The 13749-nt window shown below is 36.6% G+C and overlaps 1 non-coding gene across 1 annotated transcript; it reads right to left on the reverse strand.

Moving 5' to 3' along the window:
- Nucleotides 1-13382: 13382 nt before the first annotated feature.
- TRNAA-CGC (transfer RNA alanine (anticodon CGC)) lies at nucleotides 13383-13459 on the reverse strand. Its single transcript has one exon. It is a non-coding gene; the product is annotated as a tRNA-Ala (tRNA).
- Between the last annotated feature and the right edge of the window lie 290 nt (nucleotides 13460-13749).

The following is a 13749-nucleotide window of genomic DNA, read 5'->3' on the forward strand; positions in this document are numbered from 1 at the left end:
AGCGCTTCCGTTCCGTCATGATGCGCTGTGTTGTAAGATCTGTACATCCTTTAGCAATGTTTACAGGTAAAAGAGCTCCGCGCGCGCGCAGCGGGCATAAAAGAGCTAGCTCTAGCTCGAAATTACTAGTCACCATCGCAAGACTGAAATATGTAATAATCAACATAATATTCTGCTGGTAATTACTGAGCATATTGGTAATTAAATCAATTCCTTTTCTAAAATAAGCTATGAAATGTTTCATGTAAAACAAATTTTTGTCTCGAAAAAGAAAGCAAGCCGAGCAAAATTGTTTTAAATTTTTTGTAGCAAATATCTCAAATAATAACTCCCTGAAATTAACGGCACTACTTTCTGTTCATCTTGTGTATCAATGTAGCTTATGTAATGAATGCATGGAAAGGAGCATCGAAAATATCGCCAATAAAAGCCCCGGTGATGAGTAGATTCAAGACGGCTTTGGGAAGGGTGAATGACTAAAGTTTAAACCACGAAAACAGAAGAAAAAGAAGATAAGATTTTGAACTTCCATCTTAATCAACTACTTTGATTATATATAAGCAGTGAACAGAATTTCTTACTTTTAGTCTCCGTAATGACATCCCGTGGAGACAAATGTCTGTCTGTCTCACGGGAAGGAGGGAGAAAAGAATCATGTCTGAGGAGCGTAAATTTAATGAATTGGATTACTAGCAAGGGTAAGCAAACAAGCCTCTGGGAATGGCAAATTAACTTCTCGGAAAATAAGACTGCTAAATTAGCTTCGAGGAAATTCCTCAGTTCAGAATTCGTCAATCATTAATATTCCGACTACACCAAAATTCATCTTGTGCCACAACACAAAATATAAAAACGCTGCCTCTAAAACAGGCATTCTCAACCTGGTGTTCGCGAACACAAAGGTGGTTTTTATGGCTTTTGGCGCTCCCGTCATTCGAGTAAAGTAATACTAGGTCCTGTCTTTAATTCAAACAACCCGGAACAAATACAGGGACATCATTTTATTTTTCCTAACATTTTTAATAACAATCTGGCTATACCTTTAGAGAACCGGTAACACCGTCTGCTACCCCCTTCCCTCGAGTGGAGTTCGATGATACTCGCGTAAAACACAAACAAATCACTTTACTAGGTATAGGAGGGAAGAAAAGTAGTTCATCCATTTACGTAGACTAGGATATATCGCAATTTTGAGTTCGATAATTTTCATTAGGTTTTTGTTTAATCAAAATACAGTAAAGTATTAAGAATAAGTGTTTTTACACACGAACTGAGTTATCCATGCGAACATATTCATTATCCAATGTATATTATACTGTCTACAGCACATTAGCGTACAATATAGAGAATGAAGTTAAATTGAAAAATAATCATAATATGGATATTTAAACACATTTTTGAAAATGGTGGCCATTCATTTCGATACAGGCTTCAGTTCTTTTGTGCATATTATCGCACTATAGACTATTGCATCTAATTCCAATTGCCAGTTTCGTCCTTCGTACTAGTAACTCATGTTGAAATAATTCTGTACCTACTCTATAATAGAGTAACTTACCTTACGTACTGTAAATTCAATCTTCACTTCTGCCCGACCCGCACAGATAAAATTACTCAGACATGCTATCTACTGTCCGCTCAAGTGGTTATGCCGCAGGATCGTAGAAAGGGGGAAATCACGAAACAGTTTATTACTTAACGAGGCCCTTTTATTTTCGTTATTTTAAACAGTTGAATAATATTACGTAAACGTCCAATAATAATTCCTAACAAATTAATGTTTTCAGAAAAGAGCTAAGACAGCCCAGCTTTTACAGAGGGGCGAGCAGAAGCAGGTGGGGGAAATCGGTTTGCGACGTAGGCAAACGGACAGTACCTGTGCGAAAATATGATTCAATATTGAAAGCTCTTTCGTCACTGGAAAACGCGAACATATTTCTGGAACGTATTATACTCATTAACTCAGTGCTGTTTACTATATGCGGCCTTGATTCTGTGTGGAGGGCAGGTGGAACTTCATTAGTAGAAGGGGTAGGAGTGAAGTACATTAAAAAACTCAGGTACAATAAAAATTGAAGTAAAAATAAAATGATGTCCCTGTAGTAGTATTTTAGTAGTATTTTTAGTAGTATTTATTTATTTAACCTGGTAGAGATAAGGCCGTCAGGCCTTCTCTGCCCCTCTACCAGGAGATTCCAACTACAATATCAACAATAAAATTACAATTAGTATTAAATTTACAATTACAATTACAAATAATATTACAGTTAGTATTAAATTTACAATTACAATAAAATCAAAGTACGAAAAGATTACCTGAATAATTGAAGCTAGATAATTTATTATAGAGAAACAAAGAATATTTTATATTTACTGAATTACAAATTAAATCTAGAATAACAAAATTGTATAGTGATGAAATTACTGAATATTGAAATATTTTGTGATAGATTAAAGAAACTATTTACAAGTAATCAATTACTGACCAAGTGCCTAGTAAGTTTTCGTTTGAATTCAATTTTATTTCGACAGTCCCTGATGCTAGCAGGTAGCGAATTCCAGAGTCTTGGCAGGGCTATTGTGAAAGAAGATGAGTATGAGGAGGTGCGATGGGATGGTATTGTTAGTATTGTTTCATGACGAGAGCGTGTGTTCAGATTATGGTGGGAAGAAAGGTAAGTGAAGCGAGACGACAGGTACGAAGGAATAGAAGAGTTCAAGATTTCGAAGAGAAAGAGAAGTGAATGTAAATTTCTTTTCTTATCTAGTTTAAGCCAACCTATTGCTTCCAGGGATGGGGTAATATGATCATATTTACGAACATTGCTTACAAAACGTACACACAAATTATGAGCACGTTGAAGTTTCATTTTGTTGTCGCTGGAGAGGTCAGTCAGTAAAATGTCCGCATAGTCGAAATAGGGAAGTGCAAGTGTCTGCACAAGGGACTTTTTTAAGCAAGAGGGGAGATGAACATTTATCCTTTTTAGCACATGGATAATAGAATATACTTTTCTGCAGTATTCTGTAGTATTCCTATCCATCCATTATGATAACTTACAGACTTCATAAGCCTTCTCGTATTTCTTGGTGTATAACCCCTCTCAATTCAGTGTGGACTTACTCAGAAAAAACAAAATTATTCAAGAGAATAATATGCTTGCTCATGAGAAATTTGAATTGATAGATCTCCAGTCTTTCTTAGCGCTGAACTATTTTCTTTTTAAATAAGAAATTCTATAATCTTTGGGGAGCAAAAGATACAAAAAGGTTCCAAATAATACGAAGTGTTTCTCTCAAATATCTGGCTATGTTCGAGACAACCTATCTATGAGAAAAAATGTCTCACTTATAAAAAAAAACACACGATCATGATTAAGTAATCCACAGGACTTTATATATGTATCTAGCTTAACCTCGTGAGTCCTGAGAGTATAGTATAATATACTATACTTCATACATGATTATAATATAAAATATATGTGCACAGATCCGAAGTATACTATAATATACTTGCATTTTTGCCCTAACTGTAACCTATAGAATTTTGCAGCATTTTTCCTTATGTCAGTGACTTATTTTATTTGAAGTGTAGAATTTATTAATTAAAATGTGTCTCAATGAAACTTACAGCAGAGTCCATATAGGCCAGCTTCTGTCTAATGCTTTTCCAATTCACTGCGGGCTAAACCTTTCCTCTTTAATTTTGCTCTAGAACATGTCATTAGGAAAGTTCAGGATAAAACAGAGGAATTGGAATTGAACGGGTTACATCAGCTTCTTGTCTATGCGGATGACGTGAATATGTTAAGAGAAAATCCACAAACAATTAGGGAAGCAAGTAAAGAGATAGGTTTGGAAATAAACGCCGAAAAGACGAAATATATGATTATGTCTCGTGACCAGAATATTCTACGAAATGGAAATATAAAAATTGGAGATTTATCTTTCGAAGAGGTGGAAAAATTGAAATATCTTGGAACAACAGTAACAAATATAAATGACACTCGGGAGGAAATTAAACGCGAATAAATATGGGAAATGCCTGTTATTATTCGGTTGAGAAGCTTTTGTCATCTACTGCGCTGCCAAAAAATTTGAAAGTTAGAATTTATAAAACAGTTATATTACCGGTTGTTCTTTATGGTTGTGATACTTGAACTCTCACTTTGAGAGAGGAACAGAGATTAAGGGTGTTTGAGAATAACGTTCTTAGGAAAATATTTGGGGCTAAAAGGGATGAAGCTACGGGAGAATAGAGAAAGTACATAACGCAGAACTGCACGCATTGTATTCTTCACCTGACATAATTAGGAACATTAAATCCAAACGTTTGAGATGGGCAGAGCATGTAGCACGTATGGGGGAATCCAGAAATGCATATAGAGTGTTAGTTGGGAGGCCGGTGAGATAAAGACCTTTGGAGAGGCCGAAACGTAGATGGGAGGATAATATTAAAATGGATTTGAGGGAGGTAGGATATGATGATAGAGACTGTATTAATCTTGCACAGAATGTGGACCGATGGCGGGCTTATGTGAGAGCGGCAATGAACCTCCGGGTTCCTGAAAAGCCAGTAAGTAAGTAAGTAAGTAAGTAAGTAAGTAAGTAAGTAAGTAAGAATGTATTGTATTGAACTTTAAAAATAAAGCAACAAATATTTCACAACTCAGGAGGTTAAGAGATTTCTTCCTGGACGTCAATGAAATTCTAAGTAACACTCAAGTTCAAGGATATCATTATCACTTGTGATTGATTAAAAATGTATTTATTTATCTATTTATTTTATTTATGTATTCATACAGGCCTATTAAATCTATTCCATTTCATGGTGCTCGCTCACATAGTATTTATTACATAAGACTGACTGACTCTAAGGTTCAATTATAATGCACATTATAATGAAATGTTAAATGTTATGTTTTATTTAACGCCGCTCGCAACTGCAGAGGTTATATCAGCGTCGCCGGATGTGCCAGAATGTTATCCCGCAGGAGTTCTTTTACATGCCAGTAAATCTACTGACATGAGCCTGACGCATTTAAGCACACTTAAATGCCATCGACCTGGCCCGGGATCGAACCCGCAACCTTAGGCATAGAAGGCCAGTGCTATACCAACTCGCCAACCAGGTCGACACATAATGAACTCAACAGCAATTTCCTTATGTGAGTTCCAGTATTAGCACGATTTCATATCCCATAAACTACACATATACAGGAGCATACGAACTCTAACGACAAACTTACTAAGTAATCGTCAGAGCCGATGACGAAGTGTGCTTATTTCCTTCGTTTCATAAACATACTCGCGTCTTAGTTACTACCATTATAGGCAAGATGCATAGGACTGTTTTTGTTCAACTATAACTAAATGTCTTAAGTTTTGAGTTTTTTTTCAAATACATATCTTACTTGTTACTTTAGTGATAATAAAATGGTGAACATGCGTGTATTTTCAGCGTGTTCCCGAGTAGTGCAACAGATGGCAGGCGTGTACGTCGTATTTATTGATTTTTTGCAGGGTTTGGTATTGAGATTTTAACCTCAAAGCAACACACATTAAAACAAGGAAACTTAATTCAATCTATTAGAATATTAAAATTAACATGAACAGAATTTATTTAATTTTAAATACATGTTGACTGTCCAGTTTGTGAAATTTATCTGGGGAATGGCTCCCCCAGTGGAATGTTTGAAGTTGGATTAATGTTTATTTGAGTGATTCGATCAATATCACTCTCAAAACTCGCGTCTGCCATTTTTGGATTGGTGCTCTCAAGGCTTGCGGGATGTTGCGCGTACGATATTAATTAATATCGCATATGCTTAGTTGGAAATTTATAGTTGCAATAACATAATGAACAGCAGTACTTTAATGTGTATCATTCAGTAGAATTACGTCACATTTAATGATTGTATTATAGTATAGTCGAGCAAAAAATTAATGAAAATTGATAGGAAGTATAAAAACTTACATATTACTGCATGCTGCTAGCTCCGACAGTTCGAGTCACTGAAAAAAAGAAAATACTTTAATGGTTTAGCTGAAAAATAAACTCTTGGATTGTTCTACAATACTCATGTTAGGAAGTAGTGATAATTGTAATTAAGAGTAGATCTGAATTTCTACGTACAAGAATATTACATGATATTATTGAAGATCTGTTTCAGTTCTCATTCATAGGAAATATAGAACAGAATGTGATTAGCATGATGGAAAGGTCATCTATATAATAGTACGTATCCTAATCCAGAAACAACCTAAGTCAATGCACGGAAGAAATTTCTTAGCTTAAACACAGTTACAATAATTGAATAGGTATGTCCGTCAAATGGGTTATCAAAGTCACATTGCTACAATTAGCAAAATATTACAACATTTACAGTGTTAAACTTTTCGGCGTAAACTGCCTATCTTCAGAACACGCAACAATACAAGAATATGAATACTTCGTGTGGAAACATTATGGCTGAGATAGATGTTCATTACTTACTTACTTACTTAATCGGTTTTAAGGAACCCGGAGGTTCATTGCCGCCCTCACATAAGCCCGCCATCGGTCCCTATCCAGTGCAAGATTAATCCAGTCTCTATCATCATAACCCACCTCCCTCAAATCCATTTCAATATTATCTTCCCATCTACGTCTCAGCCTCCCAAAAGGTCTTTTTCCCTCCGGCCTCCCAACTAATACTCTATATTCATTTCTGGATTCGCCCATACGTGCTACATGCCCTGCCCATCTCAAACGTAGGGATTTAATGTTCCTAATTATGTCAGGTGAAGAATACAATGCGTGCAGTTCTGTGTTGTGTAACTTTCTCCATTCTCCTGTAACTTTATCCCTTTTAGCTCCAAATATTTTCCTAAGCACCTTATTCTCAAACACCCTTAACCTATGTTCCTCTCTCAGAATGAGAGTCCAAGTTTCACAGCCATACAGAACAACCGGCAATATAACTGTTTTATAAATTCTAACTTTCAGATTTTTTGACAACAGACTGGATGATAAAAGCGTCTCAACCGAATAATAACACGCATTTCCCATATTTATTCTGTGTTTAATTTCCTCCCGAGTATTATTTATATTTGTTACTGTTGCTCCCAGATATTTGAATTTTTCCACCTCTTCAAAGGATAAATTTCCTATTTTTATATATCCATTTCGTACAATATTCTCGTCACGAGACATAATCATATACTTAGTCTTTTCGGGATTTACTTCCAAACCTACAGTATTTCTTTATTTGCTTCAAGTAAAATTCCCTTGTTTTCCCTAATCGTTTGTGGATTTTCTCCTAACATATTCACGTCATCCGCATAGACAAGCAGCTGAAGTAACCCGTCCAATTCCAAACTCTCTCTGTTATACTGGACTTTCCTAATGGCATACTCTAGAGCAACGTTAAAAGTAAAGGTGATAGTGCATCTCCTTGCTTCAGCCCACAGTGAATTGGAAACGCATCTGACAGAAACTGACCTATACGGACTCTGCTGTACGTTTCACTGAGACACATTTTAATTAATCGAACTTGTTTCTTGGGAATACCAAATTCAATAAGAATATCATATAAAACTCATATGTCTTTTTGAAATCTATGAATAACTGATGCACTGTACCCTTATACTCCCATTTTTTCTCCATTATCTGTCGAACACGAAATATCTTATCAATAGTTGATCTATTAGGCCTAAAACCACATTGATGATCCCCAATAATTTCATCTACATATGGAGATGTTGATTGCATATTAAAATATTTAAAACTAGATTGTATATGACATTAACATATAAAATGAATGCTGAATTATAAAATAATATATATATATATATATATATATATATATATATATAATCTTTCTGTAGAAGTTATCACACGGTGCGATTATCAGTCAGGTCGTTAAAACTGAAAAGAATATATTTCTATAAGAAATGGGTTAATGAATTTAATGATAAACTGTAATAACATAGCAACTTCAGTTTCGTTGTACTGCACAATCAACAATGCATCAGCCCAATTGTCTTTGAAACCCGTAGTTATAAAAGAGCGCTAAATAAAGACTGGCGCGTGTGAGGACCTCTTGGGGAATCCGAGTCCACAGAATGAGACGGGAGTGTCTGAGGTTGATACACAAACAATCAGAGGACACAAACACGAGTTAAATGACAGAGTGCCTAGAGGGAGCGCTTGTACACGACACTAATCAGAGCAGGCTTTAAGCCCCAGGGACGCCCTAATTACAGGGCCAGGGTTCGTCACGCTAATCCTATCAATAGGCATATCAGTGTCCAGTGTCACACTGCAAAGCTTGCTCCACAAGTGGCAGTTAGGTTGTTGAATTTTTGTGAGTGACGTGTTGGCCTTTGGATTAATATGTATGTTGCCACTGATGTTTGCTAAGGATTCATAATTTATATCTTGCTACAAAAATAAATGGACTTCTTACTGCACGCTACATTTCGTGACACTAGTGTCACTATTGCTACAATGAATCAATGCCACTATCACCGCTGTCAATAACACTACCCGTGACCCTATCATTGTCACTGTCTATTCTTCTTCTTCTTCTTCTTTTTCGTCCACGCCTGTGGAGTAACGGTTAGCACGTCTGGCCGCGAAACCACGTGGCCCGGGTTCGATTCCCGGTTGGGGAAAGTTACCTGGTTGAGGTTCTTTCCGGGGTTTTCCCTCAACTCAATATGAGCAAATGCTGGGTAACTTTCGGTGCTGGACCCTGGACTCATTTCACCGGCATTATCACCTTCATCTCATTCAGACGCTAAATAACCCAAGATGTTGAGAAAGCGTCGTAAAATAACCTACTTAAAAAAACTCTTCTTTTTCCTCTGATGATTTAAAATTTAGAAATCTTCTCACTATTCCTCAGCTGCCACAAGGGACAAAGAGTACTTAACCATAGAAATGTTTATAAGTTCAGTGAACCATTAATTTTGTTTTGAAAATGAAACTCGTACAAGTACATAGCTGCAAACACATTTTGTGATTGGTAGAAATAGTTTTAGAGAGGCAAGTGTTACAAAAAAGTAAAGAATGCTAATGAACTTGGTTTCATTTCGAATATAGGTGATGCTTCAGGAGAGCAATTGATCCTTTCAATGCAGCTAAAGTTACAATCGGAATAATAGATGTAGGTATTCCAAGCCTCTTAAACACATCTTTCATGAAGAGAGTAGCGGTACCTCTTGCTCCAACCAGAAGTCCGATCACTTCAAGTTCTTCTAGCTGGTACTTTTGGAGGTAATATGGAATGGTAGGATTGTAGATATTCTTTTTTTCGTTATCCACTTCTGCTGGCTGTTCCTCATCCTTTTCGAAACGCACAGTGGGATCAATTATGAATCCAGATCTTGTAGATTCCTTGAAAGCTATTATATCTATGCGCCGTGTACTGCCAGTGACGGAGAGACCATGTACTTCTTCAAAGGTGTTGTAATCGGCATCTTTAAGGGCAGTGGCTATAATTGATCGTACTTGGTGGTGTCTAGCGTTTCGCAGAGCTTCGCCGTGCGGACAGGATCCCAGGACGTGCGCAAGAGTTTCAACCTCGTTGTGGCAATGCCTACAACGGTTGTCCTGAGATATTCCCGGCACAGCACGTACTGCAGCAACATTTCCAACCATTTTAATGCCATCGCGCCATTCGCTGTTGGAGAGTCGTTCGTGTTTACAAATCCATTTGTTGGAACCAGGATATTGTTTAAATAAAACTACGCCTTTCCCTTTCTGTGAATGACGACACCAAATATCAAATTCTCTGTTCTTCAGAAGGTTACGAATCTTTGTAATATTTAAGAAATGTTCATTCTTACTGCTAAACTATCAGATACTTTAACTAGAACGACCATTACAACTAAAATCACCACTACCTGCACCAATACTGTTACTAATATTACCACTCCTATCAATATCGTCACCACAAATGCTGCAACCATCAAAAACCAAGTCCACTAGTTCATACTACTACTGTTATTACCACCATCTTTACTGTCACTAGGCCAAAGTTATTACTACTACTATTACTAATACCACTACCATCTTCCAGCTATAGCCGGTGCCGCTCTTGTTTCCGATGTGACTCCTCCTCTTTGTTTACGTCTTAAGCTTTCCACGAGTAGGACAGTATATTAATTAACATCTGTCTACTAAATGTGGCAGCAATCGAAGTGCATAACGTCATCAGTAGCCAATGACAAGACACGCACGTTTAAATGTAACCGAGTTGAAAATAAGGATAATATTTATCTAAATATCAGGTCGAAACTGATTGCAATTAATTGTTTCGCCGAAATATATTAAGGTTCATTTCATCTTAAGGAATTATATACGAGTCAAATTCCACTTTCGCAAAATCTAAATATTCATAACTTCAATATCATTGGTGTCCAATGGTTTTTAATGTAACTGTAGGTGTATTGCAACGTGATTGGTTGCCGGAAATAACAGTGAAGCGGCTATACTTACCTACGTACTTTATCCATCCATCCATCCATCCATCCACCCAACTTGTCTGCGTTCAGTTCTTGAAAACGTGTTCAAAATATTAATTTTTTCACCCCCTATGCAGGCTTGCACAAACAGCGCTCCACGAGCGCGCGCGCTCCTTCGGACATAGACTTGCTATAGGTAGAGGAGAGGGAAACGACCACTCAGTTATCTAGTGGAGTGCAGTGTGTAGGCCTATTCTCAGTAACTGTTTCACGTTGCTTACCTACTGCTACAGTACAGTATGGAGGAATCTAAAAGACGGAACATAACATTTAACATTTAACGATTTACAGCTCGAACTTATTGATTTTCAATGTAACCTAAGGGCTAAAGATCGTTTGAATAATACTGCTAGCCTGGTTGAGTTTTACAAGACTAAACATTAGGAATAATATCCACGACTACACAGGCTGGCTGTGAAAATGATTGCTATGTTTGGCTCAACATTTATATTTGTGAGCAACTGTTTTCTATAATCAACTTTAATAAAAGCAGACATCAAACATCTGTAACTGATGTTTCATTACGATTAGTAGGCTACTGTTCCTTTCAGCTGCCAACAGCATAAAACCTCGTTTTGATGAACTGATAAATAAAAATATAACAAAATGATATTGTACATTTAAGTAGCTATAGAATTTCTATTACTTCTGCAAAATAAATATTTCTTTATTAATTATTAATAATAGTCCAAAATAGTTTTGCAAACACTGAACGGGAATTCATTTCATAAGCACTCGTAATTAATAGTACTTCCTTTTGTGTTTATTTTGTACGAGATCCAACCCTTCTTCCGTCCACCCTTATAAAGAGCGCAGCTAATATCTTCATTCCGCTCATGAGTTGTGAGCCGGCTCGGAGAGCGCAAACCTTGTGCAGGTCTGATATAGAGTTTCTTCATAAAATTGAAAATATAAAAGTTACAAGCAGTTTCTGTACCTTTCACTCATCTCGTACAGACCTATAGGCAGTTGTACCACAACATTAACACAGACACAAAATCACACGCATTAGATTTCTTTTATTTCGCCATCAACGGGATGTAACAGGGGCTATTCCATCTCAAATCGACTGAAATATAGAGAAAATTGACCTTGCAATTTTTAAATACAATGAAACTCTTTTATACGTAGAGAACTGTGATACAATGCTTTGTACAAAGTTTGAGGCCTCAGAACTTCATAGTGTTTAAATTACAAATATTTAAATTTATCGTATTTTCATAAAATTAGCAAGTTTAAACTGTTGTGGCTCCGAAATCCTTTCACCCAATGATCAAAATCTTGGTTTATTTTGATGTTGAGAAATTAAAGTTCATATTGACATGTAGACAGTTTTTCTTACTTTTTATGGAAATGGAGAAATTTAGATTTTTCTTCATTAAGACGCCTTTGACCACGAAAAAAATATTTTTAAAATATATGGTTAGATTCCGCATTGAAAGTAGAAATAAACACATATTTTTTACTGGTGTACCATTGATAAGAAAATATTGCAAATATCAAATAAAGAAAATAAATAGTACGCGCCTGAAGTAACCAGCTGACAGTGAGACGGGAGCTAGCCGAGACAACCAAGGCCAGGAGACAAACACGTCATGTTTCGTCTAGCTAGTAGCGCATAGCTGGGCTAACTTTATCACAAGTTTTCATAAACACAGGCGTAAAATGACGCCCAACGCTCGCTTATCTTAATCTCTCGGCCAGTGCATGCGGTACTGCGCCGTTCAAGTCTAGGCATGTGAAAATAATTTATTTAATACCCTCGAAACTTATTGCCGAGCCACTAAGCAAACAATGTCGAATCCCTCTTAATAATGCAAAGTTTTTTCTCAATATTTTTTACATGTTTACAAATTGGCAAAAAGCCTAAAAGTAAGTAAAATCAGATTATCTGTCTCTCTGTATACAATAAAAATAAGGATTACTCCTTAACATAACCTACTAAATGTCAGCTTCAAAATGAGCTCTCGTTCAATGTTCTGCAGTAAATGGTTCCAGAGTTGTGAGCGCTGAAAGAGGCTTGTTTTTATAAAATACGCTAAATTTGTCGCTCTATAGTACGAAATCCGTTTGACATTCGATAGTATGTTTTTGAAAATGCACTCTCCTCAGCACCTTGTACAAATAGGGGGAAAAAATTAGAATATTAAAAGAATGCGAGGGTTTTTACTGGTCGATTTCATATGGAATAGCCAAAAGAGACTTCTGACTTGCGAAATGGATCCACTACTGTGTTCGGTTAGGTTCCGTATGTCATATAAATATTGTACCTCTCTTAAAACCGTCCCCTGAAGCTCTAAATTCCTATTATAATATTGCTGTTCTAAAGTTTCTGCATATTTCCCTCAAGTACTATCTCCACCAGTTGATATTAATCATTTAAAGTGAGGTGACACAAGCTGCTCATATGCTATCATTCCTGCCTCAAAATTAATTTTAAGCATTATTAAGTTAGCGCCGAGTATTAGTTTTCCCCGGTTACTTTAGCCTCCTTTAAAACCGCACTTAAGAAGGCCTTTATTGTACCACATGGCATTATATTTATGGGCAGAGTTGTACCGCATGCGACAACAATGTCAAGTGTTTTAGATGCGCTGGGACGCACCTCCATCTTCCAGCCCTTCCACCCTCCAATTCCCGAGCTTTAAAATACTGTTTCCTCTCTCTTATAAAGAATCACCTGGGTCACGTTAAGAAACACACAGCATATAACTTATCCTGAAATTAAAGGATTGTCTATTTATCTGCCTACATACCATATTTGTGCATTGCTATTTAAATCCCTCACCGCAGAAAATATTGTTCAATGAAATTGACAGATATGTCAAACTTCTTGGGGAAATTTTCACATTTAATTCGAGAAAAATTCGTTCCGGCACCGGGGATCGAACCCGGGACCTCTCAGTTCTGCGCGCTGAGCGCTCTTTCCAACTGAGCTATGCCAGGACCACTATGGATCGATGTGTTGTTGTATGGGAGGATGTATAGATTGATGGATGGATAATAGAATCTATTGACTCATGGGTGGGTGAACAGATGGTTGAATTAAATTATTCAACTTATATTGGAAGGACTAGCCGTACCCGTGCGCTCAGCTGCACCCGTTAGAAATAAATATAAAGTAATTACATAATTAAAATAGGACATTTGATCCAGGGAAGTTTCGTGTTTGATAGGAGGATAAATCGTTTAATATGTTACTTAATTTAAATTGTATTTAAATAATTAAAATGCGAT

Source organism: Periplaneta americana, chromosome 9 (assembly GCF_040183065.1).
Source record: "Periplaneta americana isolate PAMFEO1 chromosome 9, P.americana_PAMFEO1_priV1, whole genome shotgun sequence".
Lineage (NCBI taxonomy): Eukaryota > Metazoa > Arthropoda > Insecta > Blattodea > Blattidae > Periplaneta > Periplaneta americana.